The following is a 27,939-nucleotide window of genomic DNA, read 5'->3' as shown; positions in this document are numbered from 1 at the left end:
AGTCTTTCACACTCTATCCGGTGCCTACTGAGATTATTACAAAACCTTTTATGCATTTCCACTTATTTATTTACTTATTTACTTATTTATTTATGGGCACCACACCAACATGAGGCTTAAACTCATGATCCTGAGATCAAGAGTCCCATGCTCTACCAACTGAGCTGGCCAGGTGCCCCGAGTTTAATTTTAATTCTCTATTGTCAGACTTCTTAAAACTTGGATTTCTTAATATCATTCTGAATTTTTACTGAGAGTATTGGTCTACATGGTTAACCAAAATTTAAATTTGTACTCAAACTTATGCTAAATATGATATATATTATTCTCAAAACTGTTCTCACTTGTATCCTCACATGCTTAAATGTTCCAAAATATTGTAAATATTTAAAAAACTAATTGAATGTCTTTAATTTTACTATTGTTAAAAAAGGGTGGTTCTTGTGTTTTCAATAATAAGAAAAATTGTTAAGCTGTTGTGACACTGGGATTTATAATAAATATATATTGAGTCTTCTGGCACAGAGGCTAAAACCCTTGGAATTTCTTAAATTGTGAGAGAGATAAAAAATGATTTTTGTTCTGTTAATGAGGTGACTTTTATATCACTCAAGTATGAGGGCTGATCCTTTGAGAAAGCAGCCAAGTGATTAAAAGGTTAGAACTTCCAGTACCATCCCACTCACCTCTAGGGAGAGAAGAGGGACTAGGGGTTGAGTCAATGGCCAATGGCCAATGATTTAATTAATCATGCCAATGTAATGAAACTTTTATAAAAACCCAAAAATAGGGAATTTGGAGGGCTTCCAAGTTGATGAATATGTGAGGATTTGCTCCCAGAGAGCACTGAAGCTCTGCGGCCTTTCCGCATACCTTTCCCTATGCATCTCTTCCATCTGGCTGTTCCCAAAATATATCCTTTTATAATAAATTAGTAATCCAGTAAATAAAGTGTTTAAATTCTGTAAGCCTCTTTAACAGAACCCAAGGAGGAGGCTCCATGATGGAAGTCTATAATCTATAGTCATATAGTCAGAAACACAAGCAACAACCTGGACTTGTGACTAGTGTTTGAAGTTGGGGAGAACTGAGTCTTGTGAACTCTGCCCTCTGTAGAATCTGATGCTTTCTCTGGGCAGATAGTCTCAGAATTGAGTTGAATTATAGGAAATTTAGCCAATATCCTGAACGTTGTTTGTTGGTGTGGGGGAACCCTCACCCTAATACATGCACATTGAAATTGGTGACCAAAACCCAAGATAGCAATCTTAAAATAAAACAGGTAATCTGGACTTTTTGTGTCATATTTTCTTCCATCAATCTGAATGGGTACCTTTGTTTGGGTCAATGGCCTATATGAATGACCAGTATTTTACAGATTTATGACTTCTGTCTCTTAGCACTACACATTTTCATGTACTTGAACTTAAAATTTTATATGCTTAAAAATAAAGTAGATGGAAAATTCAAAACAATTTAAGGCTTTTAAAAAACTTTCACATTATAGGCACCTGTGTGGCTAGGTTGGTAAAGCAGCAGCTCTTGATTCTGGCTCAGGTCATGATCTCAGGGTCCTGGGATCAAGCCCTGTTGTGAGCTCTTTGCTCAGTAGGGAGTTTGCTTGAGTATTCTCTCTCCCTCTCCCTCTGTCCCTCCCCAGCTTGCACATGCTCTCTCTCTCTCTCTCTCTAAAATAAATAAATAAATAAATAAATAAATAAATAAATAAATAAATCTTTAAAAAAATTTACATTATATGTGCTGTCTAATTCACTGTTTGTGATTGTTTATGCAGTACAATATTCGATGTTCCTTCCCCCTGGAAATATTCTCATATTATTTTTTCAAGATAGCACATATATTTTTCAAAGTTTAATCTTGCAGAATTTTCCCCAATTTTTTTTAAGATTTTATTTATTTATCCATGATAGACATAGAAAGAGAGAGAGAGAGAGAGAGAGGCAGAGACACAGGCAGAGGGAGAAGCAGGCTCCATGCCGAGAGCCCGACGTGGGACTCAATCCTGGGACTCCAAGATGTCACCCTGGGCCAAAGGCAGGTGCTAAACCACTGAGCCACCCAGGGATCCCCTCCCTGATATTTTTAGGTAAAATTTACTGATGTTACAAAATTACTTAACAGTTTATGATGTCTATCTTATACATCTATAATGTTAATCAAAATAAAATTTGACTGGAATTAACAAGGAAAGGGCCAAAAGTTTTCTTTTTCTCCGAAGCAAATACAAGTTATAAAGCTTATATCATTACCTACAGACTCATGAAATGCTTCCCTACACAACTAATTAAGCATTTCACACCATGTCTTTTCTTTGCAGATTGAATCCATATACCTGGAGATTAAACTGGTCAAGCATTCAAAGGTGCTTATAAAAAACATGGTATTAAGCTTTGATTGCCCACACAAATAAGCAATTCATGAAACCAAAGAAATAAATCTATTATATAAAACATGTTGCTAAAAAAAATACTTTCTTTGTTTTATATAATAGATATTTATTTAGTTTTCAAATTTAGTTTGCCTTGGAAGCTTTCGATATCCTGAGTATAGCTCTGGCTTTACAAAAAGCCAACATCTATTTTTTTAAAGATTTATTTATTTATTTATTTATTCATTCATTCATTTATTTATTTATTTAGAAAGGGAGAGAGAGAGAGAGCACGCATGAGAGATCATCAGTGTGAGGGGCAGAGGGAGAGGGAAAGAGAATCCCCAGCAGGCATTTCACTGAGCAGGAAACCTGACACAGGGCTCAATTTCAGGACCCTAAGATCATGACCTGAGCCAAAACCAAGAGTAAGTCACTTCACTTATTGTACCACTCAGGGACTCCAAGAGCCAACATCTATTTTTTAAAGCTGTTAAATATGTTTTATATGTATCCTTAGATTTCATCTTCTCATTTATAAAATATATTGCAATTATCTATTTTCTTTCTCCTCAGCTAAATGTTCAGCTCCAAGATATCAAGCATATATCTATTCATTTGGTATCTCCATATTAAAAATGCAAGGTAATTATTAGCAGTTGGCAGCATTATACTATTCTAAACTTTCTACAAAGTGATTCCCAAGCAATTGAGGTTACTAAAGAATAGTAGACATTTGGGACTGGAAATGGACTATGAGATCCAAAGGACTTTCTTATTTTTACACATGAGGCCAATTGTATCAGATATTTTCCGAGGTCATACAGCTTATTAGTAAAAGGCAAGATGAAAATGCAGCTCCCTCATTCCACAAATGTGCATAAAGTGCTATGCAACAGGCACATTGAATTGGTGGTACTCATGGGGTGTAGTTATAAATTAACTTTCTTCATTCTTCTATTTTTTTTAAACCTTCCCAAAGTGAATAGCCCTCCTCTTAATCTTGACTGAAAAGCTAGAATGACTCCATGACATTTTTTTTTATCACTATGAGATAGCAAAAAGTCAAATAGTTGCTTTATAATGAAAATACATCTTCAATTCATTGATTAAAACCATCCAGGGATGCCTGGGTGGCTCAGCAGTTGAGCATCTGCTTTCAGCTCAGGGCCTGATCCTGGAGACAGGGGATCGAGTCCCACATCGGGCTCCCTGCATGGAGCCTACTTCTCCCTCTGCCTGTGTCTCTGCCTCTCTGTGTGTCTCTCATGAATAAATAAAGAATATCTTTAAAAAAAAATACCCAACAAATTGATCAATACTGTAACTATCATTCAATGATAAGATCCCCCCCACCGCCCCCCACTAAAGCCAGCTATATAGTTCATTTCTAGTTGCTTTGAAGTAGAGCTATGGTTCTTCGACTGTTAGGTATCACTCACCAATTTCCCTTCCTTTTTCTGCTATTTTAGCACCATCTGAAACAAAGAGGTTGGAGAGATAAGAGGTGAGGAAATCAGAAAGAGTTAGGTACTATGAAAGATAGTTTTGTGTTCTCTTGAGTAATAAACATTTAAAGCCTTTCCTTCACAGATAATTTTCTGAATTTTCATTGGTTCTCTTGATTGTCATGACATGGGCTTTGTTTTTCAATTAACCAGCCACCCAATTTGCATACTTTAGCTTATTCTCCCTGTGGAGCCGGCTTTAGCCTCCTACTGTCCTCCTACTGTTGGTGTCCTATCACCCTGTAGATTATTTCCTGCGCCAACTTCCTTTAAATTAATTTTTTTAAATTTTTATTTATTTATGATAGTCACACACACACACAGAGAGAGAGAGGCAGAGACACAGGCAGAGGGAGAAGCAGGCTCCATGCACCGGGAGCCCGACATGGGATTCGATCCTGGGACTCCAGGATTGCGCCCTGGGCCAAAGGCAGGCGCTAAATCGCTGCACCACCCAGGGATCCCTGTGCCGACTTCCTAATGGTGGTTGCCTCACTGGGCCCCAGGAATTGCACATCTTTGTTTCTCTGCTGGTGGGTAGTTACCTTCAAGTTTTAGACCTTCTTCCTCCTATTGTCACTGGTCACTACTTTTCTTAAGGATGAGTCAGAATCTCATTCTCTATGCCTTTCCAATGACATAAAGTGTATAATAAGCTCCAGGAATGATTTAGTTAAAAGCACCTTCTGACTAAGCTTGACATTAGAAAAAGTGCCCCATCCTTATATTGCTACTTACTTTAGTAGAGAACTGATTAAGAATCAGTTTTTTGATTTATAAAAAAAATTATAATTTTTTTATAAATTTATTTTTTTACTGGTGTTCAATTTGCCAACATACAGAATAACACCCAGTGCTCATCCCATCATTAATTTTTAATCTTAAATACAGTGCTAATCCATTAAAGGATTCTACACTGAGGATAGAAGTGGAGGATAAAACTACTCTTTTAAAAAGAGTATTTTAGGCTGTGACTTGGAAAAAGATCTGATGGGGAGAAGCATACAGACATAGGTGACAGATTAAGGAGGTAATCTCCGTATGAGATTTGTTTCAATGTGAGTGGTTGGAAAGCACTTCCAATTTTACCATAAAGCTTATAACCTCACTTTTCCAGCATTAGTTTTAAGACTGCCTAGTGGCCTAAACCAGTTACAGTTTTGGCCAGGTTCAGAAAGACACATTTTATAAAATAATAGGGTGACAAAAGGTAACCCACTAGTGAAAGCCTGCTTAATGGCAATGCAGAAATTTCCACTGATTCTACACTCCTCAGTTCAAGTATTATCGATAATACTTTATGAAATTCAATGTGATTTACATTTTGAAAGTGGTTCACATTATATAACTAAAAGCAAAGTAAATGGGTTCTAATTTTCTAGCTCTATTACTAGATGTTTGTACAGCATATAAGGCAATAATATGCATAGAACAACTTTGTGTAAAACACTATATCTGCAGTGATATTTTGGGCAGCCTCCGCCACCTACTCTTAATCCTTGCAGACAAGGGCTTCCATGACATGGATGCTTTCTGTCACTGAAAAAAAAGATGTAATCTTCTACTAGTCCCCATCTCACAATTTACACTCCAACTTTAATGATCTATTTTTGGTTCCCAGACCTACCAATTAGTTTCAAGTCTCTGCAACTTCACGAGTCTCTTGATCTGAAAAAAGAGCATTCTCTTCCCATTCTCTTGGATTCAGACTTCTCATTCTTTAGCATGTGTCTCAGATCTTACCTTAACCAGAAAGCCTATTTCTTATTACTATCTCAACTCCAGTCCCCAAGGCAGGCTTATATATCCTTCTCTTTTCTCCCCTAATGCCCTTTTTTCCCCTAAAGCACTTGATACATGTAATTAGAATGTTATTTTTGAATATCTAATTTTCCAGCTATAAACTCTTTGATGAAATTACTTTTATTTATTTTTTAATTTTTCTTTTAGCATTCTTTATTTTCATAGTTCCTTTTTTTCTTTTTCTTTTAATTTAAATTCAATTAGCCAACATATAGTACATGATTAGTCTCAGATGTCGTGTTCAACAATTTATCATTTGCATGTAACACCCAGTGCTTATCAGATCACGTGCCCTCCTTAATGATAAGATTGCTTTTAATTCACTTGTGCCTGCCTAGAACTTAGCACATTGTGTACATGATAAATTCTCAGGAAATATTTGTTGGAGTAAACTAAACTGACATCCCATAACATCTTTTCAGAAATCCTTACAATGAAAACATTTCTTTGAAAAATGTATCTCATTACGTGTATTTTGGCCCTAATGTTATTGTCAAGTGCAATCTTACATTCAGGACCTGTACCTTGCTTTTGACACTAATTAGATTAAATCAGTTAATAAGGCTGCCATGGCATATTTATGGTACAATACTGTGAATAAGTTATTACCCCAGCAGAGATATTTTGAATTAATCTTATATTTTCTTTAGCTCGTTCATCTTTAGAAATGCCAAATAAGGCAATTGAGTATTCACATTTTTCAGAATGCATTTTAGGAGCAATTCTGAAATGTGAAGGGCTGAAATAATATACATTTATCTTTTTTTCTCTTAGAGCTCAAAATGATAATTTACCATATTGAGTTTTTGAGAGCTAGCACTATGGAAATGAATAAAAATAAAGAACATAAAACTTTTTCTAATAATTTGCTCTTTGGCAAACACAGTTGAAATTATCTTTAAATTCAGAAGGTATGTTTTGAACAACAAGCCTCACAATATCAATGTCTTATATTAGTGTGCATTTTACAACTGGCAAAGTCCCTTCAAACATATTATTTCATTCATAATAATACTTTGGGTATTTTGGGATCTGGTTCTGTGCTCTGCTAAGAACTTGAGGCTACAAAGATAAATGTGACACAGTCTCTATTTTTCTGGAGCTTTCACTCTCATTGGAGGAATAGATAATGGATGATTAGATTTAAGGATAGTAAGTGTATTGGGTAAAGGGAGGTGACTCTGAGTTTTCTGTAAGAAATTTAATGTAAGGTAAACAACATTACCTTTTGAGTGATAAATGAAGTCATGAAAAAAACAATAGTCCCAAAGCCTGAAGACATAAGCAATAATTTACTGAATGGAAGTATCAGCTAAAGAAGGAAAAGGTTACTCAGAAGAAAGGCCAGCCAATGGAAAAAAAGATACAAAGATCATAGAAGCTAATGTAGACAGTTTGTTTTTGATTTTTAGAGTGAGACAGTGAGAGTGTGCAAGGCTCCATGCAGGGCTTAACCTCACAACCTTGAGATCATGACCCTGAGATCATGACCTGAACCTAAATCAAGAGTAGGGCACTTGACCGACTGAGCCACCTAGGTGCCCCAAATGTCAACAGTTTTAATCAAAGAGCTATCCATGGGAGTGGGCTTAGCTAAATTTAAAATATTATTCTAGGTCTATTGCTAAATTTGATCATATCAGTAAGAGATGTACAAGAAGTTAAGGCCAATAACTTCCAAGAATCCACTCTCATATTTAAGAGCACACCTCATATGGATATGAAAGCCATTAAATATTTTATTCCTTAATTCTTTTCATTATTATCTGAAGATGACCAAGCAAACTTTAATAATGATGTGGCTTCCCCCATAGATCTCCCACAGGACAGAAAAACAGTGCTAGTTAGCCTGAGATAAACATTTCCATCTATGTGGGAATTACATCTCTTTTTGTATTAACAGATGGCATTCTGATGTGAATTCCTTTAATGTAAATCTACTACTAGCAATGGAGTTCCAAAACGTTCCAAAGAAATCAAGTTCAAGTGCCTCCAAGACTGAAGACTACGGCAAATTTTGCAACATAGTAAAGATCCTATATGTAAAGTTTTGGATAGAACTTGGGAGAGAGCGCTTGAGTTCATGTCCTGGATCCACTGTTGTCTGTGTAACCTTGAAAGATTTACTTTCCATATCTAAGCTTCTTTATTCATGAAATGGAGACAATTATGTTATTTACCTGATAGAATTGTTGTGAAGAGGGCAGCCTGGGTGGCTCAGCAGTTTAGTGTGGGCTTCAGCCCAGGGCCTGATCCTGGGGACTCGGGATCGAGTCCCACGTTGGGCTCCCTGCATGGAGCCTGCTTCTCCCTCTGCCTGTGTCTCTGCCTTTCTCTCTCTCTCTCTCTGTCTTTCTGTGTCTCCAATGAATAAATAAAGTTAAAAAAAAAAGAATTTTTGTGAAGATATTTAGCTTTTTAGGCAGAATATGGCTTAAGATAGGAAGTGCTGTGTTCCACAATCACTGGTAAACCTCAAGCAGAGTATACTTTTTTTTTTTTTTTTTAACTTTAAAGATCAGATTTATTTGGAGAAAACAACAACAACGACAAAAAAAAAAAAAAAAAAAAAAAAAAAAAAAAAAAAAAAACCCACAACCCAAAGGTTGGGATTTTACATCTCAAGACATTTCCCAGGTATTAAGTCTACAGATTACAAATCATTTTCATAGAAGATATTTTGTACAAATATTACATGTACTAAGGAGCAGGAAAGGACCCCTGCTTTTGTGATAACAGGAGGACAGGTGGGGAGTGGGAAAAAAAAAACTGCTTTTTTGGATACAACCATTTGGAAGTAGACCTGAAGAGGGCAAAACCTACCTTTTCAATGGTTCAAAAAAACCCAACCAAACCCTTCAGCCTTGGGTATCTCTCTAAAAGCCACTTCCTGGCTACTGGCCAATCTAAGCCAATTATTTAAAGTTACTCCACTTGGTAAGTCTTTTCTGCCCATGGGGCAAACGATTCATTAGCTCACTGCTGCAGCACTCCCACAATGCTTGTCTGCATGGCCTGGCAGGGGATAACCTAGGACTGATGGGAGAAGGGCTTGCCAACAAGAGACTGAGGTATCACTTCTCTGCCAGTGCAGATATCACACGTAAGGATGCCGGCTCCTGGGTTGACAGTATAAAGGTGCACATAAAAGCAGGCAAGTGAAGCTACTATGTTGCAACAGAAACCAGGCCCTTGTTAAGTTCTCTCCTTTATCATTTGTTCTCTCAAGGGAAGCTTAAAAAAAAAAAAAGAAACCCTCCAAACCCCCACAGCCCCCAAAAACCACACATTGGTCAAGGCCACATTATAAATACAAACATTGGTGTGGGATTTCAATGGAGAGAAAACTTGCCAGAACAAAACCAAAAAGCCCCCATCAAGATGGTAAGAACAGCCCACAATTCGTCCTTATTTATTTGCCCTCACTCACCACCTAAGCCATTAATTCTAGAATTTTCCGAGGTGTAAAAGGGGTCAAAGAAGTAGAAGCAGGAACGGAGGGAAGGAGTGAGAGTCAAAAGACATGAAGGAGCCCCAATCTGCTGGAGAAGAGCAGTGATTCTTCATTTGCCTCTGCTCCTGGGGCAGATAGAGAACACCTGCATCAGAAACTGCTTCTGGGGAGTGACTGCAAAGAGCATGAGGCTCAGAAGCCCAGGACAAGAGTCTACATTTTTTAAAGCTTCAAGATTTCAACAGAGTACGGGTATGTGTGAACTTTCAGAAAGGACAGTATTTGAGAGAGGGCAAAACCAGGACATGCAGAAGACTTAGGAATTCCCACGACCCCTAAGTGCTTCCTGTTCCAGGGATCACTGGAGGTCACGTCATTCCCCCCATCACTGGTGCAAAATAATCTGTTACTTCCCCAGAGCCTCTTTTTTTTTTTTTTAAAGATTTTATTTATTTATTCATGACAGACACACACAGAGAGAGAAGCAGAAACACAGGCAGAGGGAGAAGCAGTCTCCATGAAGGGAGCCTGACGTGGGACTGGATCCTGGGACTCCAGGATCACACCCCGGGCTGAAGGCAGTGCTAAACCGATGGGCCACCGGGGCTGCCCCCCCAGGGGCCTCTTTTTAAACCAGGATGTCCCTGCTCATTTTGGTCACCAAGCAGCCCTGTTCTTTAGTGGCCTATAGACTCACTCTCAACTACCTCCCTGGGTGGTAAAATTAAGGAATTCCCTCAGGCTGGCCCCAGTAATTCAGAATTAAATAAGAGTGGGGGGGGGGGAGGCAGGCAGCCATTTGGAGATTACAACAACTTCAGAGACTAAGTTTACCTTTCCAAGGATGGAAAATTTATTCAGATAATGTCTGAGAATTTATACATGCCACAATAGGATAATGAGAATCAGAAGGTAGAAATCTCACTCTTCCTTAAGCCTGCCCTACTGCCCAACTGGATTCCAGACACTGCATCACTGTCACTGCCATTTTGCTAAATGGAGCCCCCAGGCACTAATCACACAGGCAACTGCATGTGCCGTAAAAATGCACAACTTTTCCGTTAAAAGCTGTACGTCTCTCTCTCTGGCTACATTGGCGATTCTCCAGTTAGTTCAATACTTTAAAGGCTGCAGCAGCATGCAAAAGAATTTCATTTCACTGTTTTTTGTTTTAAAAAAAGTTAAGAAAGGTCTCCAGGAGATGGTGAGTTATATTGTCTTGTCTGGATAGAGGTTTGATTTGCTCTTGAATGTTCCAGGGTGGAGAGACTAGGAGAAAGAAAGCACAGGATGCAGAGGCCTATTCGGTGTAATCTTCTCCCTCGTTCTCATCTTCACCATCAGTGGAGAGAGCAGCATACTTGCTTGCAGAACTGAACTTGGAAGCTGGATTTTCTTCAGGTTTCTTTAATTAGGTGTAGATCGGGAGTCTTGATCCTTTTTATCGTCTTTCCAATCTGGCTCCTTCCAGTGGTCTTTGTTCCCTCCATCTCCTGGACCACGGCTGGAGTTCCCACTGGGGCCTTTTGGGACACTCACCCCATCTACTTTGTTTTCCTCTGCTCTCCTTGCTGGTCCTTCCTCCTGTGATTAGGCCAGGACTGCTTTCCCCCCACCCCTTTAGGGGACTGCTGCTCTGTGTCTGAGCTCTGAGATGGAGCAGGAGGGTTAGAACTTCGCTTCACCCAAGCATTCTCCTTTGGTGGAGGGGCTGGCATTACCTTCAGAGGCTGTTCAGATTTGGGTGGCTTAGAAGTTGGAGAGTGACAGTCTTCCTCCTTATTCGGTGTTGCATTTTCTAGACACTTCTCACTCTCTCTCCTTCATGCATTTCTACCAGATGTGGCCGAGGTCCCAGTCTGTGGTGACTCACCTCGTGTCCTGGACCATTCCCGCCCCTGAGTCTTTTCACTTTCTCCAGCTTGGGTGTCTCTCTCGAGGCCGTCGCTCTAGTTTTGGCTCATCCAGCTGGCGCTGCAGCTTCTCCTGCTCCTTCTGCAGCCGCTCTTCTACTTCTTGCTCTCTAGCAGCTGTGTCAACAGGCTTTGCCCCTCCAAAGACAGAGGGCTCTCAACTGGATTGGGAGGTGCTAGCGGAGGAACCATCTTCCTTTGGAGTACTCCAAGGCTTTAGATTCAGTTTGGGTCTTTTTTGGCAGGGGGACCTCTATCATCACACCTATAGTCATCCTGAGAGTAATCATCACTGGAGCTCCATGCCCGGTCGTCTGGTCTGTCATATCTATCTTCATAGCGGTCCCCGCCTCCTCTGTAGTCATCATCCATCCCTACGTACCCACTACCAAATGCTCTTCTGCCACTGTCTATCCTGGAACTGTAGCCTCTGTCATAGTCTCTGCTGCCTGGGTCATCATAACGATTGGTCCATAACCTGGCGTGGACCATCCTGATACCCATCCTGATACCCATCCCGTTATCAGTCTGAATCATAAAGGTCTCGATACTTGCCTCCGAAGCTCTCATCACCTCTCCTAGGCCGGTAGTCATCCAAGCTGTCTGTGGCAGGATGCGCCCTCCAGTCTGTATGTTTTGTCAGAATCCTGATTTCTATCTCGGCCAAAAGAACGATCATCCCTGTCTTTATCCTGTGCTTGATCAGCAACGTCCACTCGAATTCTCCTGTTACCTAGAGACACTTCGTTGAGGCTCAGGGCACTGAGCAAAGAATCTGGGTCTTCAAACTCAGCCTAACCAAAACCTTTCAACCTCTCTGGATTGCTGGGTTCATGTGGTAAACGCACTGCACTGATATTTAATCCTCTAAAGAATTCCTAAATGGAATCTTCTATGACACCATAGGGCAGGTTGCCTAGAAAAGCAGTATAGGATGGCGATTTTGGAAGATGGCTCCGGTCGATATTGGGTTCCCAAGCAGCCCGTGGAGCAGTGGGCAGGATGGAACAGTCAGCTGGAGGTGCCCTATACATGTTGTTGTCATTACTGTGCCAAGTGGTTGAAACATCTTCCAGGTCGTCTGTTTCATCAGCCCAGCTGACTGGTTTGGGGACATATGTGCTTCCTCCCCCAGTCCCTCCATCCTCAGCCGGAAAGTCTATTAGGGAGATAGTTTTCCCCTTCTTATTCTTCTTTTTTTGCTGAGGCTGCCATGTTGGGAGAGGGTAAAGCAGAGTATTCTAAGGTCTGGTTAAGACTCCATAAAAATTTTGAGAATGGGTCCATCTGTGCCACAATCAGGAAGTTGGGGGATGAAAAAGCATCAATACAGCTGTTGTCTCCAGAAATACGCCATTACCACTTCTGCCCATGGATCAGAGACCCACTGCTTCCATATTTCATTCTAGTACCACACCCTCTCTGTTAGATCATTAATTGCAAATGGATGGCTCATGGAGTACAAAGTGGTGGCAATCTATCTTTTCACAAATCTTCTCTAAATTTAGATTTTTTTTTGGGACTGCATCTGATTGATAGAACCTCAATATATCGATAACCCCAGTCACAAGGTGGTCTGGGGAAAGAAATTTAGCTTTCCAGACTCCATAACACAGAAAGTAAAACGTAGGTTATCACTATACAGTATACAAATCTACTAGCAGACGACCCCCTTCTATCTTCTTTTAATTTCAAAAATTTATACAGATTGGGTAATCTGTATAAAGAGGCCTCCTAACAGTGGATGAATACAAACTGATTTTTTAAAGTATGTGAACAGAAAAACAAAAATACTAACTGGAGTTAGTAGCAAAAAAAAAAAAAATGTTAGGCGATCCCAGACAAAGAGGCAAACTGTAGTTAAATTGCTGAATGGAGATCTTATGGCATATTTATTTATTTCCAAGCTCCTCCTGTTTTCTAGAAGCTACTTCTGTTTGTATAGCTAGAGAGCAGAATTTGAAACATGGAATGATGAACTAACTTGAAATTCTGTAAAGAAATCAAGGCATGGTGAGTCTTATAGCCATAGTAAGAACATGAATTTCATCCTGTGTCATTAGGGAGTTACTGGAATTATTTTAGGTACAGAGCAACTAATTATATTTGCATTTATGGAAGGATAGTGCACAACTATATGAAACATGGTTTGGATAGGAATGGGTATTCCAGGCAGGAGGCAGATAAGACAATGAGCAGGGAGATGAGATGAGTCTTTGCAGATCACTGAATAAAAATGATGAGAATATGAGGAAATTTTATGGCAATGTTAATGGAAAGAAGACAGTATGTATTTAGGGACCATAATTATATGTCTAAAAATACTTAAAGCATTGGAATTAATTTAGATTTTAAAAAATTGGATTGTAGAACTATTCATAGCTATAGGGACAGGTTTGGGAGAAATGATGAGTTCAAATCTACATATTTAATTGACTTGCCTGAAGGTCTTCCCCTAGGAGATATTTCACATATAGCAAATTATATGGACAATAAGTGGTACCTGAGGGAAAGATCTGCTTAGGACATAAGTATTTTGTGAGTCTTTATACATAGGTAATAAAATGCCATGGTTGTAGCCTTTTTTTAGATAATGTAAATAAGGTCTGACATATCAAGTTGTGTAGAGGCAGAAAAATACTCAATACAAACTTCAGAAAAAAAACAGTTTTTCTGTCCAGTGAAAAGGAGCCTTCAAAAATAAGAAGGTATGACTTAAGCTTTGGCAGAAAATATAAGAAAAAGCCCTAATTCAGTGGCTGGAAATGCTAAAGGTTATAGAGGGGTAAAAGATCATATTGACATAATATATATGGGGATAATCCCTAAATCATTGGAAATCTTGGTAAGTATTTAGAATAAAATGACAAAGGAAGAGAGTGGAATTCAAGTTGTTGAGGGTGGAATAATTGATAAGGGAGAAGGAATAATGAGAATAAATCACTTTCCGAAAAAGTTTGGCAATAAAGCAACAGAGATATTTGGTGATGTCTGGTTAAAATCCATGATCATAGAAGCAAAAGTATAAGAGCTGTGTGTGTGTGTGTGTGTGTGTGTGTGTATGTGTGTGTGTGTGTTTTCTTTGCTTGTTTGTTGATTTACTTATTTGTTATGCTAAGAGGTAATGAGTATGCTTACATAATTACACTATAAGAACAAAAATGGTAAAGTCTATTTGTCATAGTGTGTTTTGCTGGGTTGATGCTGCTTTGTTTCTGGATTCATATTGGGATGATCTTAGGTTGGAGGAAAAAAACATGGAAGGAGGAGGAGAATCTAAAGAGTTGATTTTCACTGGAAAACGGATAGAACAAGACAGTAAAATCACTAGAAGGATCAAGGAAAAGGGAAGAGAGAGAGAATAAGTTGCCTCAATTTTGAGAATTTTTTTTTTTGCAAGGAGAAGCCAGCAGCCAGATAACATAGTAGAAATTATGAAGTAAAATATCAAAAGGATATATTAATAAAATGCCTCTTTGTGGTATAATTCTTTTTTTTTTGCCAAATTTTACATCTTCTGGGGTAAGATTTTATTCACATTTTAAAAGCTTGGCATAATGAGATCTCTCCAAGGAGGGGGCAAAATTTAATCAAGTTATATTAATATGATGATGAAAAAAAGACAAGAAAGGAGTGAGATTGAAAGAGCAACTCACATTTAATCTTTACATGAAATTTCAGGTGGATATGGCTCTTTCTGAATTGCAGATGAGAAAGTGGTGATAAGCAGGTTGTAAAAGAGCAGAAGCAGGATGAAAACACAGAATTTAAAAATCTGTGAAAACTCCCACATGTTAACTCATTCATCACTATAAAAGAGGAAAAAACCCACTTTTTAGAAGTAACAGAACAAAGACTATATTGGCCCCCCAAAAATCTGTTCTATTCCTTTTTTTTTCATTTTGAAAACTAAAACAAAAATTTCCAGATTTTACTCCAAATCATTGGCTTTCAGGAACAAAAAATTTATCAAAAGACATAAGTAATAACAAAGAGCTTGAGTAGAGTAACTTTGAAGAAAGTTGTTCAGAGTTCATTCACATTGAATAAAGAAATATTGTTCATTTATTGAAACACATGCATGGTGCTATGTTCTCCTGACTTTGTGAACTTTTATTCATTTACTCCTTATCTGTATCTATTTACTTCTTTTATAGCAAAGGAGGTTCCACTGTATTTGAAAGAAAGGAAGTTTAACCCATTGATCATGAGCTGAGCACCCAAACAGGGAAAGTTGGGATATCCCAATTAACAACAACAGAATTCTGTATTAGTTCTCAAAAGTGGGAGGAAAAATGACAGGAGCAGGGATAGGCAGGGCCCCAGGCCCAAGTCACCAAGAGAAGCTGGAAAAACAGAGATCTCTCCAGTGGTAGCTTGAGTATTATCCCTAGAGAGTTGCAGACATGTCCAGTGGGAGATGAACCCAAGGAGGATACACAGTGGTTCTTAGAGAAGCTACAGAAGCAGAGAGAGTGTTGTGGGCTCCATTATGTCCCCATCTCTCCCCTCCCCAAGTTCTTACATTGAAGTCTTACCTCAGTGCCTCAGAATATGACTATATTTGGAGATAGGGCCTTTTAAGAAGGAATTAGATAAATTATATTACACAGGAGAACCCTAATCCATCTATCTGCTGTCCTTCTAAGAAGACAAGATTTGCACACACAAAAGAGATGCACCAGGAGTGCATACATGTGGAGGAGAGTTCATAGGAGACACTGTGAGAAGGCGGCCTCTACAAACCAAGAGAAGGGCCTCAGAGAAAATAAACCTGCTGGCACGGTGATCCTGGACTTCTAACTTCCAGAACTGTGAGAAAAATCTTTTGTTCACGCTGCCCAGTCTGTGGTATTCTGTTACGGCAGCCGTAGCAAACTAATATAGAGTGGCTCGGGATATACTCTGGCTTCTTTCCTACAGCTGGAAGATCCCTTCTCTCTTTCTCCCATGGGCAAATATTACTGGGGAATGAAATGTATGGCCTGCAGGAGTCCCCCCTTGTGGTATAAAGCAGAACAACTGAAAGCTCAGGACAACATGCATTGTGGCAACCTTAAGTATTAGACGATCTTTTTATCCCATGCTAAAGAGAAGACACCTCTTAAAAGTCTCGGATACATCAAGCTACTCACCTGAAATCACAGCTCCTTAGGGTTCCAAAGCCCCTGCTTTAAGCCAGTCACTCTGCTGACTCTTGGTTAATAAACTCTAACATTTCTGAAGGTTTATGAGATAGCAACCTTCCTTTGCTACCCCTTTCACCATTTTCAGTGAGAACTGGGCTAAGACAAGGAATATGGTACTTGCACAACACTAGTGGTAACACAGAGAGAACATCCAGGTTCTCTCTGTGTATGTGATATAAACCCAAACTGACTCAATTAAGCTGAGTGTTTCAAAGTGTTTGAGATAGTAGTACCACATTTAATGTTATGCTTCGTTTCCTTCTAATCCCCCCTTTTTTTGGAAGTAGTTTGCATTTATTTAAATTGAAACTCTGTGTGTGCATGCGGGGGCAGGGTGAGGTTGCTGAACAATAGTATACAAGATCATTGAAATTAGACATTTCCTGGGGGTAAAAATTGTGTTGTTTAAATTGTACTGAAAGACATTTTGTCATTCCTTTCATTGGCTAACCAAATATCTACTTTTTTGCTTTGTAGACACATCTGACTGAAATTCATCAGCCTTAGTTTTGCTGAAATAATTCATTAAGGGAAAAACTAATAAACTGGTGAGGATTACACACACACACACACACACACACACACACACACACACCACTGACAACCTAGCTTTGCTACATCTGGTCCAGGAATTTGGGTGGCTTACAAACATTTACATGTTAAATCCATAACCTTGTTCCTAATAGATCATCTGAATCCACTCTTCTGTGATTTCTCAGAATTAATCAGTGTCTCCACTGCCACTTGTGTGGCAGTGTTATTACTAATAATTCCAAATGTTTGGCAATCATTCTTTAAAGTATTAAAAGAGGCATCAAAAATATACTGAATTTTGTAAGTAAGTATAAATTCTCATTGGGTGGTATGTTGTGCATATTAATGGAAACTTCTTCAAAGCACATGCTCTAACCAATGACATCACTGCAGCCATCAGGCTATTGCCTTATAAATTGTGCTCTTGAGCAAATCAGTGGCCTACCTAATAAATGATTTTTATTACTTCATCAAAAATAATTTTTTTTCTGTGATGTTTCTCTTCTACCAGCATATAATTTGCAATATATTCTTACTTCCATTTAAAACTTTCAGACTCTGAGGATTTCTGATAACTCTGTAATAACCTTGAGAGGAAAGCTCAAATGGTCTTCATGTCTTAGGATCCCGAAGATGTATCGCCTTTTTAATAGGATCTCTTGGTTGTTTTGCATAATTCATGGCTCACATAAGACTTTAACAAGGAAAAATGCATAGTTTATATGATGTTTTGCTGGCATCCTGCATATTGATTGTCTATTATATTTTATGTCTTGATTGTAATATTTTTCCAAAATAATTCACTTTTAAGTGGTAGGACTATAATATCAAGAGTGACTCAGAAATCTATATGCTAGAAATTTTCATATTTGCATGCTCTTATCCTTTCTCATTTTGGATTACAAAGTAGAGACATTTCTAGATGCTATATGAATGTAAGATATTAAGGGAGTCTCCTTTCAACAGAGTTTCATGGTCTTCTGTTACCAATACAGAAAAACAGAAGAAAACAATGCTTTTACTAAATTTCACTCAAGAAACTTTCTGGAATATAAATATAATTTAAAGCAAAGCTTGGATTTAGTAAATTATTAATCATGCTTAGTAAACCATTGTTACCTTCCCTTAAATTTTAATCACAGTATAATGCCAATAAATAATCATGAAATAAAGTAAAGCTAGAGAAATAATTTTTTCATTGATAGTTTAAGCGTGTATTATTTGTCATCTTTAAGGGGAAAAACAATAAAGCAATCAGCATGTAAAAATAAAAGTATGAAGATATTTAAAATAAACTTGAACTTTTCTGTAATATAGTTTTACTAGTTTAATAATTTAAGCTTACTAGTTTGTGGTTGAAGTAACTATTCTTTCTTAATCATCTTCTTAATTTCCATTCATGGAAAATGTGTAGAAATAGCACTAAATCCCTTATTGTCTGTCGTGCTCTAGCTCTCATTTTCCAGGGTGAATATATTTGGTTTTGAGTTTTCTGGAATTCTGTTTCCAGGTGAATTTATCTTGAATGACAGAGAATCAGGAGATGTTAAGTAAAGGCTAATTATAAGGAGATTTTTTTTAAAAAATAGGGAACATAACTGTGTAGATGTATGTAATTCATTCTTCACTAAAATATATCTAAGCACATTCTCTAGGTCAGCCAGTTGAATTGAATCCATCCAAATGACCCGTTAATTCATCCTTTATCTACTCTTCAAGTACAACAGTGTGATTGCTTCACCTTTTGAAGGTAAAGACAATCATAAACATAAGAGATCCAGGGAATCTGTGCAAGGAGACAGTAAAAAACAATCAGTGAAAACAGCTATGGGTTCATCTTTTATGCAGCTGTTTGATTTTCTTCTTTGTTCAAATGGTTGTATTGTTAAGCAGAGACAGCCTGAGATGACATGATTATATGAATATGTGTGAGAAGTGAACAAATGTTCAGCTCCGAAGACAATGCTGCCTTTCTTTTCCTGTTTTGGCATCTAAGAAGGGCACATTTTGACCTTAGTACAATTTGTAATATTAGTACAATGACTAGTGGAAGTAACATGCAAGCTTAACATGCCGAGGCACTATTCCAGGCCACACCATTTTAAAAGTAATTTTTTTTCAATTTAATATTAAAAATCAACACATTCATCAGATTGGAAAGATTTGTTATTATATCAATAAAATAGAATCTCTATTTCATTTGTCTAATATGCTTTCTCAGGGTAGCTTTACGGATTATTGCATGAAAATTCACTGAGCTCCTTTGGGAAGAATAAAGGGAAATTCAGCCTGAAAATCTGATATATTTGTTTTAGATTTGTTTTAAAGCTGTGGTTCTCCACCAGGGGTGATTTTTCCCTCCAGGGGACATTTTGCCACGTCTACAAATATTTTTGGTTTTCACAACTGGGAAGGTGTTACTGCCATTTAGTAGGTAACAGCCAGAGATGCTAATCAACGTCCCACAGTGCACAGAACAGCCTTCCCATGATTATTCAGCACAGAGGTTGAAAAGCCCTGTTTAAATGAATTAAAGGAAGAGAGGCTCTCTACTCTTTCAGAAAGAAAAGTTGCTGTGTGGAATGTGAAAACTTGTCTCCCCTCAAAAACCTGGTTATTGACTGTGCTCAGATGTCTATATAATCTAAATCAAAACTGTATCTCCAAAAAATCCCTATGCACCTGGACTGAGAAAACAAATGATTACATGACGTTTTTCCTCTATGACCACATTAGGCTTTAGTGGTAAGTTTGAAAATTTCTGAAATATTGCTGCCAACCAGATATAAAGAAAGTGTACTTGTAAAAGGGACACTATTTGTGATTAGATAAGGTAGGGTGGGTATAATATAAGTGGAAGAAGGAAAAAAGTAGATAAAACAATACATTTAAAAGTATATCCTTAACATTTTGAAATAGATGACAATGATGGCAAGCATGCCCTTTGACAATTCCCTGTCTGGAAATACTGTGAAGATCTTTTTAAGAAGCTGATGGTGTCTTGATCCAACAACATCTTAAGCCATAATGTTTGACATAGTAAAAGGAATTGAGTCTACTAGCTAATATGGCATGTGAAAGAGAATGACTATATCAAGTATTTCTAACTATCAATATTCTAACCACATGTTGGTGGAACACTAGCATAAATGTTGCCAAAGGATGTACTTAATGGTCTACATGAAGTATGCTAACTTTGATGCACCAGAGGAGATAATGAAGCAAGTGTCTATTTACATATTAAGTAATTTTTAGGCCAAATATTACAACAGGTTTTCCTGTCCTTAAAAGTACAAGGACATTTTAACAGTATTAATTCTTCCAATCCATGAACATGGAATATCTTTTCATTTGTTTGTATCATCTTCAGTTGCTTCCATCAGTGTTTTATAATTTTCAGATTACAGGACTTTCACCTTCTTGGTTAAGTTTATCCCTAGGTATTTTATTCTTTTTGGTGCAGTTGTAAATGGAATTACTAATTTCCCTTTCTGTTCCTTCATTATAGTGTATAGATATGCTACCAATTTCTATGCATTAATTTTGTATCCTGCAATTTTTCTGAATTCATTTACTTCTATGTTTAGTATCATGTTATCTGCAGATAGTGACAGTTTAACGTCTTTATCAATATGGATGACTCCTTTCTTTTATTTGTCCTATGATTGTGGCTCAGACTTCCAGTACTATGTTGAATAAAGTGAAGAATATGAATACCTTTGTTAAAATATCCACAGTACCCAAAGCAATAGACAGATTCAATGTAACTCCTATCAAAACACTAACAGCATTTTTCACAGAACTAGAAAAAATAATACTAAAATTTGTATGGACCCACAAAAGACCCCAAGTAGCCAAAGCAATTGTGAGAAAAGAAAACAAACCTGATTACAAGATACACTACAAAACTGTAATAATCAAAACAGTATAGTCCTAGTACAAAAAATAGATACTTAGAACATTGAAACAGAATACGGAGCACAGAAATAAACTCATGCATATATGGTCAATTAATTTATGAAAAAGGAGGTAAGAATATACAATGGAGAAAAGGCAGTCTTTTCAGCAAATGGTGCTGGGAAAACTGGACAGCTACATGCAAAAGGAATGAAACTGGACCACTTTCTAACACCATACAAAGTCAAAATGGATTAAGGATTTAAATGTGATACCTGAAGCCATAAAAATTCTAGAACACAGGCAGTTATTTCTGTCTCTTTGGTTCTAGCAACAATTTTTCTAGATATATCTCCTAAGGCAAGAGAAACAAAAGTAAAAATAAACAATTGGGGCTAGATCAAAATTAAAAACTTTTGCACAGTGAAGGAAACTATTAACAAAACAAAAAAGGCAAACTAAGGTTTAATATCCTTAAAGGTTAATATCCAACAAGATTTAATATCCAAAATATGTAAAGAACTCATACAACTAAAAAAAAACAAGCAATGTAATTTTAAAATGAGCAGAGGACATTTTTTCCAAAGAAGACATGGCCACCAGACACATGAAAAAGATGCTCAACATTACATTTAATCAGGGAAATAAAAATCAACAGTACAATGAGATATCATCCTATACATGTCAGAATGGCTAAAATAAAAAAATACGAGAAATAAGTGAGGTGAAGATTATGGAGCAAAAAGAACTCTCATACTGTGGGTGAGTATGTAATTTGGGGCAGCCACTGTGAAAAACAGTACGGAAGTTCCTCATAATATTAAAATGAAATGCTATATGATACAATAATTCTACTCCTGGGTATCCATCTACCTAAAGAAAATAAAAACACTAATTCAAAAAGATATATGCAGCCCTATGTTTCTTGAAGAATTGTTTATAGTGGCAGCCAAGATATGGAAGCAACCCAAGTTTTCATTGATAGATGAATGGATATATATCAACATATATTCCAATATATGTATAATGGAACTTATGTATATATATTGGAATACATATATAATGGAATATAAAATGTATAATAATATATATAATGAAATATTATGCAACCATATATTATGCAACCATAAAAAGGACAAAATTGTGCTATTTGTGTCATGGATGGAGCTACAGTGTATTATGCTAAGTAAAATAAGTCAGTCTGAGAAAGACAAATGCCATTTGATTTCACTCATATATGGGATCTAAAAATGAGTAGGGAAAGAAAAAGCCTAATCAGACCTGTAAATACAGAGAAGAAACTGATGGTTATCAGAGGGGAGGGAGGTGAAAGGGTGGGCAAAATGGGTGAAAGGGAGTGGGGGATACAGGCTTCCAGTAATGGAATTAGTAAGTCATGGGAATAAAAGGCACAGCATAGGGAATGTAGTCGATGATATTGTAATAGCACTGTATGGTGACAGATGGTAGCTACACTTATAGTGAGCACAGCATAATGTTTAGAGCAGTTGAATCACTATGTTGTACACCTGAAACTAATGTAACATTGTGTCAACTATACTCAAATAAAAGATTTTAAAACATAAGGAGAAAGCCCACATTATTGCTTTTAGTTTTCAAAATGTTTCAGCTCTTTTTTTAACTTTAAAGTAGGCTGCACACCCAATGTGGAGCTTGAATTCACAACCCTCAGATCAAGAGTCACATGCTCTACTGACTGAGCCAGTCAGGCACCCCTCAGCAATTTAATATATAAATATATAAATATATAAATATATAAATATATAAATATATAAATATATAAATATATAAATATATAATATATATAATATATATAACTGGTCCAGTTAACCCAATTAGCCTAATGTTTTAAATTTACAAAGCTATCTCTTTAAATAACACTACCATGGAATCAAAGATAGTTAGGCATTCAACCTTCTGATTGCATCTTCATAAAATTAACTCAGTAGAAATTCACCTTCTACTGCTGATGGGGCATCAGTGCCCAATTCATGAGTGTGCAACCTCTGCTATCATTCAGAATTAGGTCTGACTTAGAACTTCATTATCACTATCTTGAAGTTTGTAATGATTGAGTTTTGGACAAGGTTCCCTGCATTTTCACTTTCTATCAGACCCTGCACATTTATACAGCCAGTTCTAAGCATCATCCTGGAATAAAAGAACTAGGGAGGAGCTGTTTTTGCTGTAATGAATACTAGCAGAGAAACATCCATAAGGACAGGCCTGCATCCTGGTGGCAGAGAGGTACTGCCATAAACAGTGTAACATTCATACCATTAAAAAATAACCCCCCACACTATTACCAATTTAGGTCAGAAAATTCCCTGTTGAGGCAGCTGTCCTGACTACTGAAGGATGTTTAGAAACATTTATGGCCAGGGTACCTGGAAGGCTCAGTCGGTTAAGCATCTGCCTTCAGCTCAGGTCATAATCTTAGGGTCCTGGGATCAACCCCTGGATTGGGATCCCTGTTCAGTGGGATGCCCCCCCCCCCACCTCTTCCCCTTGCTTGTGCTATCTCTCTCTGTCAAATAAATTAATAAAACCTTTATTTTTTTAATTTTTTATTTATTTATGATAGTCACAGAGAGAGAGAGAGAGGCAGAGACACAGGCGGAGGGAGAAGCAGGCTCCATGCACCGGGAGCCCGACGTGGGATTCGATCCCGGGTCTCCAGGATCGCGCCCTGGGCCAAAGGCAGGCGCCAAACCGCTGTGCCACCCAGGGATACCAATAAAACCTTTAAAAAGAAACTTTCATGGCCTTTTCTGACTTGATTCAAGTAACCATAGCCTCCAGCCCTACTCTTAATTTGTAACAATCAGAAAAAAAATTATCTATCATCTATCTATAATATATCTATATTTAGACATTGCCAAATGTCCCTTGGGAAGCAAAATTGCTGCTGATTATGAAGTACTGCCTTCTGTGATTCAAGACCCTCTTACTCCTCTTCCTATTCCCAAACAGGAAAGAAAGCCAGTACACAACCGACTCCCTATACCCTCTGTATTAGGTGGACTTTTCAACTTATTTTTAAAAATTTATTTATTCATGATAGACACACATGAAAGAGAGAGAGAGAGTGAGAGAGAGAGAGGCAGAGACACAGGCAGAGGGAGAAGCAGGCTCCATGCAGGGAGCCCAACGTGGGACTCGATCCCGGGACTCCAGGATCAGGCCCTGGGCCAAAGGCAGGCACTAAACCACTGAGCCACCCGGGGATTCCCCTGACTTCTCAACTTATTATTCAAATGAAGCCAATTCCTGAGTTAGAAGGGGCGTTATTAATAACACTGAGAAAACAGATGTAAACCAACCCTGTACTGGTCAATGGGGGAAAATTGGTCACATGACCTTATAAGCTACACACAACCAAAGCTGATCCTGAGAAAACCTTTTACTTGAGCTGAGTGCTGAAGCATAGACTGAATGAATAGGGCAGTTTGCAATGTGTGTTTTATGCCCATGCATCCAGTAACTGGACTAATTAGAGGGATCACTTTAACTGTAGTGTGTTCGAGAGTTGGTAAGAGTAACAGGAAATAATCTTCAAATTCTTGGCATTAGCTTGTAGAAGCAATTCTAGTACAATGGGCTCTGAGGTTTTCAAAAGACACACCCAGAAGTCATTCAGTTCCAGGTTTACACACAAGGGAACATGCTTCTCTGGCAGCATATCTGCTTTAACTTATCTCAGACCATCTGGAATGTTGGTAGCAAATTGGACATAGTATTTTCTTGTAGTTCCCTTTACCTCTTCATATTGGCAGATATATTTATTGTTGTTTTGCTTGTTTTCCTGAAGACTCAATCATAGGACTTAATCATCACCTTTCCCACTGCCCACACTTTTGGGGGCCAAATAACATTGCCAGCAGAAGGTAAAACATATGTTGCAGGAAAATGTCATAGATTTCCTTAATATCCCATGAATTAAAAAAATTTCATATTTGACATAGAGTTACAGCAGTGACAAAGCAGTGAAAATTTTTATAAAAAATACGATACTAGACATCAGTTTACCTTTATTTGCATATCTTCATATGCCTCGATAATTTAAAGCACGAAGAAAATTCTTTTCCATCCAAACCATCCTTTATGCTCGTCTGTAGAGAGTGACATCAGGATTTCAGTAGTAAGAGAAAAATAGTGTGGCATTGTTCCTTTGTATAAAATTATCTTAATAATTTATATTTAAAGCAATGAAAAATACATCTTAAAGGACTGTGATTTTAATTTAAATATAATTTTCTATGTTTTTATAACTAATAAAAGTATTTTTTGTACACTATAATTTTAACTTATTTTTTTCTGTTTTACCTTACTTTATATTAAACGTATAACTCATTCTAATTACTATTATATTTGTTTTTCAGGGCAATGGCACTTTTACATTTTGAATCCTCAAAAATAAAATTAAATATTGACAATATTCATCTTTATTTTCTTTTTCTTCAATTACAAACAGTAACTATCAAATGGTCTAACAGTTTAGTCCTGGATTTCATAATATAAACTTGATTCCTTTAACAGGAGAGGTTACAGGAAGTAACGTAAAATACTTTGAATCAATCACTAGACTTGAAAAAAAATGTGTTTTTAGCACAAACCAAGCTGATTGATCTCATTTCCAGTTATAGGTATGCCCTGCTTTCTGAAAGTTTGCCTTATGCCACTTGCCTTTTATGAAGTACCTACATTAGTATAGTAATGACTTGTTTTTTTTTTTTTTTTCAAAAGCAAAAATCCTTCTGGATTTCTTTTGATTAGTGAAAAACAGGTATTCATAAAAATGAAGTGGTATAATGTGAACTTCCAGAAAGTGGGGATCATCTTTCAGTTTAGGAAATGTTTCATAGGAATGCTCTACTTTTATAGTGGGGGAAGCCTGTTATAGCCATAGAGCTCAAGTGGGCTCTTCCTATTACCCAGAAACCCTATTTTACTTGCTCTAGTCCATTCATATTCTTACTCCTCAAGTGACAATTTCATAACTCTCCCAAGTTCCACTTCAATATGTTCAAATTCTACCTATGCCCAAATCTACCTTTCCTTCTTCTTCCCTTCCTCCTTCTTCCCCCTCCTCTTCCATCTTCTCTTAGTTTTGTTGTTATCGTTTCTCTTGTGGGAAAATTTGGTTGTCATCACCCTCAAACTTTCTGTCAAACTTTTATGTGGTAGATGTGACAATTCCTTTTAAAAATTTCATGCTTAATTGGGCTTTACCTGTCCTAGTTGCAGGATATTTGGAGAAGGATATTAAATTGCAAGGGGTCAGGTTAACTTAAGTTAATGCCCCCCTCTCTGTTGCTTCTCTGATGGATCATTTCAGGCCTCTATGTAGTCCTCCTTCCTCTATTCACACCTCCCCTGGTTAAGGATGGCTCCTTGTCCAGCTCTGAGTTACCCATGATCCCACTTTCTACTGAGTCCACAGCATGCCCATTTTTTAGGCTGGAGAGATTTGCTGGTACATTCTGGGATTTTCCACCTGCAGGCTATATACATCCTTTATGAGCCTTATCACTGTACCTTATCTAATGTTCCTACTCTGGTTGACCTTGGCCCTATTCACAATGATTCCCACTTGGGGTGAGGTGCTTCCCTTCTGGGAATCTGTTTTTACTGATTTTTTTCTGAGATCTGCCACTACTAAGGCCTCCTGACCACTTCTATTCCTCCTTGCTGCTGTGGTCACAGTTCTGCATGTCTTCCCAAAGGGCTCTACTACTCCGAGTGGATGTGTGATGACTCAAAAGTGATGTGAATTATGAGAATATTTTTGTCTTCTAGTTTTGCTGAAAGGCAACTCAGCTTATAAGGCTTTGATTTTCTGTTTTTTTACAATTATTCTGTGCAGGCCAAAGGAGGAAATGCAGGAAGCATCAGAAACAAATTGCCTCTGTATCCACACCCTCATGACTTTTTGAAGCTGGTCACAGAACAATTTAATTTTTATACCAACAAATGTAAAGACCCCATTCATTGTGAGAGTGAATATAATCTTTCTCTTTTTTTCTCTCTTTCCCTCTCTGTGTCTCTCTTACCACCTCTCTCTATTTCTCAAGGATAGCATGTACATTGCAAAGAATAATAAATAATGAGATAATAAATATTGAAGATTTGTGATATACCAACAAAAAAATCTAGTAAGTTAAAAAAATGCAATAGATTTAAATGTCACTGAGTGAGTTATATAACCAGAAGAATATAAACATTTATACTTTAGCTACAGAAAAAAAAGAATATTTTTCAATATTCTCTGTTTAATAGGTATTATAAAACTATTTTTATTGTGTGAACCTTTTAAAATGTTTTCTAATTTGTTTTTAATTTAAAATGTCATTTAAATTTACTTCTCAAACATATTTTCAAGTCAATGTGCAAAGAAAGCAGAGTTAGATGCACTAAATATTAATAAACTGTGCCAAACCTCAAAATGAATTACCAATATAAGAACATATACAGGATGTAGGAAATAGTATATGGATTATTTTCTCACTGTATATTTTCTCTGCCCCACAGAAACAGACTCTACATAATCTGAATTATTTAGAAGAACATTTTTATTGTTAGAATTCTTATTAAACTACTGACTCTGAAAAATTCTTTTCTGTTTTCTACAAAGAGGTTCAGATTCACCATGCTAGGAATTATTTTGGTTCAATTTATTGCAGATTTTATTTGTCTTTATTTTTATCGATTGCTTTTATATGCATACTTTTGAGAAAGAATGGCCTAACATATGTAGTCAATAAATAGTACAGATTCACAACCCCTTACTCAAAATATTTGGGGCCAGATGTATTTCAAGATTCATGCTTCTACTCTTATTTAGTAAGATAGATTGACACAGATATGATGTTTATTGTTTGACACTTCAGTAGGGTCATGGCAGTACACAGTAATATTTCTGAAGGAAAGTGGATGAAACAGACACTCCTTAATTGGTGTTAAATATAGCAACACAACACAGAGAAAATCTTCTAAATAACTTCATTGTCATCCCAACCACATTTTGTCATTTAATTGAGTTACAAGAAAATTCTGATTGCGAAGTTTTGGATTTCAGAGTGGCAGATGAAAGTTAAGACCTGAGGTGAAGACCATCTCTGCAGTTCAAAACACCTTTCAACACAATACTAAAGAGTTTTTGGAGCATTTTAAGTGCCACCCATATGTCAGGAGAGAGTACTTAGCTATAGATGTGATAAGAATCTTATAA

The 27,939-nt window shown here is 37.2% G+C and overlaps 1 pseudogene; it reads right to left on the bottom strand.

Moving 5' to 3' along the window:
• Positions 1-10,454: 10,454 nt before the first annotated feature.
• The window catches only part of LOC121479361, a 76,312-nt pseudogene continuing 58,827 nt past the window's right edge, over positions 10,455-27,939 (bottom strand).

The sequence above is a fragment of the Vulpes lagopus genome, chromosome 20, assembly GCF_018345385.1.
Source record: "Vulpes lagopus strain Blue_001 chromosome 20, ASM1834538v1, whole genome shotgun sequence".
NCBI lineage: Eukaryota > Metazoa > Chordata > Mammalia > Carnivora > Canidae > Vulpes > Vulpes lagopus.
The sequence above is the reverse complement of the archived record's forward strand: the minus strand, read 5'-3'. Positions and strand labels throughout refer to the sequence as shown.